This window comes from Petaurus breviceps, unplaced genomic scaffold, assembly GCF_028583685.1.
Source record: "Petaurus breviceps papuanus isolate PSGF00001 unplaced genomic scaffold, PetGlider_PUasm1.0 178, whole genome shotgun sequence".
Lineage (NCBI taxonomy): Eukaryota > Metazoa > Chordata > Mammalia > Diprotodontia > Petauridae > Petaurus > Petaurus breviceps.
Window position 1 is genome coordinate 23,630,495 of NW_027185777.1, and position 3,383 is coordinate 23,633,877.

The following is a 3,383-nucleotide window of genomic DNA, read 5'->3' on the forward strand; positions in this document are numbered from 1 at the left end:
GGGGGGGGGGGGACGGTGCATACAGAGGGTGCCGTAATGTAGCATCTAGCGCAGGGGATCACCTTCACTACAGTAGCAATCTCAATAGGGCTTATTTTCGGGGGAGGGCTTATTTTAGAGGAATCTTACACAGTAAGGGGAGGGCTTATTTTCGGAATAGGTCTTATTATCGGGGAAACATGGTAGTTGTGTGATCCTAGGCAAGCCACTTAGCTTTTTGCATCTCCATATTGTTTCTTCATATGTGAAATGAAGGGATTGGACTTGAAGGGATGAACCCACTAGTTCACATTAATTCAGAGCTGTGTGCAATGTGAGTTATACCCATAACTATTTTAAAACTATTCAGTCTTACTTAATTTCAAATACATATGTCAGTGTTCTGCTGGAAGAAATCTGTTTCTCAAAGAATGTGTCTGAAAATAAAGGACAAAAAAAAGAGATAATTTTTGGCACACAAATTGAGCCTGGTTCTAAAAACGATACTTCTGTGAAAACTAATTGTTCATTTCCCCACTATCCTTTGAGCCCCAGATCTACTATCCTAAGAACATTTGGCCCTGGAAGGAGCTCCTAAGACTTAGGTTCCTGTGACACTCTCCACCCAGGACAAGGGACAATTCCAACAGATGGGCTACAGAAACCTAAGGAGAGAAGCCATCATCATGGAACTGGGTACAGGAGGGACAGCGGCGATGCAGTCTGCTTGCCAGCTGCCCAGAACAAACTGGAGAGAGCACAGAGAAAGAGAGAAGTCCTCCTGCTGTGATTGGACAGAAGACAGAATGTGGCAGATGCCATTCGTGAGGCCAGGGATTCAGACGTTGCATGAGTGAATCTTCTCCTCTACTCTTCCATCCAAGCATAAAAGAGATATTTACATGCCTTTCCGTCCCCAGAGAACTTGTCTCAAAAAGTAAATTGTTTCCCACACTCTCTGCATTTGGAATGAGACCCTAATCCCTACAATGTGTGTGTACAGATTGCTTTCCCTCTTCCTCTGCTAATTGTGTTAGTCCTGATTGTTTCATTTATTTAAATGCCTTGTCTGTTCTGTTAGGTTGGTATAAATTGAATTCAGATGATTTTAAAGGTTACCCAGGAAGCTTGAGTCAAGTGGGATACATTTATCATCCAAAATACCCAACACTGAACTCACTAGATCCCATGAATCTAGAGCTGAGTGTAATGTGTGTGGGCTATACCAATAAATAATTTAAAATATTCAATCTTGTTTAATTTCAAACATGTATGTCAAAGATCTCAGAAATTACTTTGTCAGTGCAGGTATTCCCTCTACCAAGGGAAACTGTGATCTCTCTGTACATTAATAGACAATATTCTTAAGTTTCTCTGGCTAAAAAAAGTTTAATCACCTAATGGTTATCGTTCCAAGTATCACCTAATGGCTGTGGTTTTGAGCACCACCACAATGAGCAGGTCCTCAGACAACAAGTATAGTTAGTTATTTCTGGGACTATAATGCCAACTAAGGTTTATACATTTTTAAAGGTTTATGAAGTTCGTTCTTTACATCAACCCTATAAAGTGGGTAGTAAGCATAGAAAAGTTAAGGTACCCAGATAATAAGTAGCAAGGTCAAGATTCAAATACAGGTTTCCTGACTTAAAACAGTGATCTTTCTTGTCTAAATTACCCCAGCTGTCTCTTGAAAGATAAAACCTTTTCCGTTTTCCTGGAATCTATCAAAGCTCTGGCTCCACTGGTCTAGTCTCCAAGATCCCAGTTACATCTGTGGCAACCAAAAGGCATCAGAAGAGAAAGCTTATGGAGGTTCTTTTCAAATATCACCAGGAAATGGGAATTTTAACTGACCTTTACGTAGCATTCAAAAGTTTGCAAAGCATTTTACACACATTATTAGGTAGGTAGGTAGCACATCCAGAGGAATCAGATAGACCTGAATTCAAATCCAGCCTCAAATACTTAACTAGGTGAGAGACAGGGCAAAACTGGTAACTTCTGTCTTCCTCAGTTTCCTCATCTATAAAATGGGGATAATAATAGTACCACCCTCCCAGGGTTGATGTGAGGATAATATTTATAAAGCACTTTACCAACCTTAAAGATCAATATAAATCTTTTTTATTATGTAAGTTTCATAACAACTGTGTACCATAGATATCATTATAAAATGAGATAACATGTGAAGTGTTTTGCGAACCTTAAAGCACTTCATAAATGTTATTTTTGTCCCTATTTTGCAGTGAGGAAATTAAGGCAAAAAAAACTTAAATTATTTCCTTATGGTCACATAAGTCAGAGCCAGGATTTAAACCCAGGACCTTCTGACTTGAAGTCTGGCAATCTACACACTGACTCTATTGTTTCTTGCTTTCTGTTTTTGTATTTTGTATGGTCTCTGATGGCTATGGTTCAGCATAGGTTGACCTCAGTTTTAAATTGGGGCAGAATTATTTTGACCTCATGTTTCAGATCAGATTTTCCTGCTTTCTAGAGAGCAGAACTAGTATGGTGAATACTTCAATGTGGATTGGGTTCAATAAAAATCCAGAGTCGGAAGGAAGAGTTTTGTTACCACACCTTTAGGCACAACCTGTATTCCTGTTGTGTGCCTAACAAGTTACCTTGTAAAGGTGTTATCAGCCCTTCCCAACTATTAAAACCCTGCTGGGGCTTCTGTAGTCATGGCACCTTGCATTTCTTTTATGCACTTCTTTTTTTTTCTTTTTGGAGGGGGGAGGGCAGGGCAATTGACTTGCCCAAGGTCACATGGCTAGTAAGTAGTGTCTGAGGTTGGATTTGAACTTGGGGCCTCCTGACTCCAGGGCCGGTGCTCTATTCACTGCACCACCTAGCTGTCCCTCTTTTATGCACTTCTAATATATTAATTTGCCTTACAGTTATTTCTCTGCATGTCATATCATCTTCACTTGAGTGTAAGATCTTTGAAGGGGGGGTCTTTCCCAGCTGCTAGCACAATATGGTGCACTTAGTAGGTGCTTGATAAATATGAATGAATCATATTAATACAGCACTAAAAGCTTTCTGTAGAATTCAAATGATCTCTACCAGGTTCATTGTCCATTTCATAGATAACTGGAATTTAAACTCCAATCTGTAGCATATGCAGACATAAAGAAATAGTATTGATATTACTTTAAAAATACTATACTGCTTTTCAGGCAGAGAAAAAGGAGCAACTTCCAACCCACAATTTAATTAATCCCTTTTAGCATCCACATTTTTTTGTTATATTTTTTAAAGTTTTTTTTCAAGGTTCCTCACCTTCATCTCCAAACAATTAGAAAAAGTGAGTTTTCCACTGAATAACCAGTGGCATATTTAAAGCTTATCTTTACTTCATCTTTATTTCACCCTCTTATACAAAAAAATCAATG

General features: G+C 38.8%; 1 long non-coding RNA gene across 2 annotated transcripts in view; it reads left to right on the top strand.

The window, feature by feature from the left end:
• The window catches only part of LOC138159992 (uncharacterized), a 13,758-nt gene extending 12,532 nt beyond the window's left edge, over window positions 1–1,226 (top strand). Inside the window, exon 3 of one of the 2 annotated variants that reach the window (XR_011168040.1) lies at window positions 529–1,226. This is a non-coding gene — a long non-coding RNA (uncharacterized lncRNA). The remainder of the gene's footprint in view (window positions 1–528) is intronic. The other variant, XR_011168041.1, reaches the window with a different exon arrangement.
• Window positions 1,227–3,383: the final 2,157 nt, after the last annotated feature.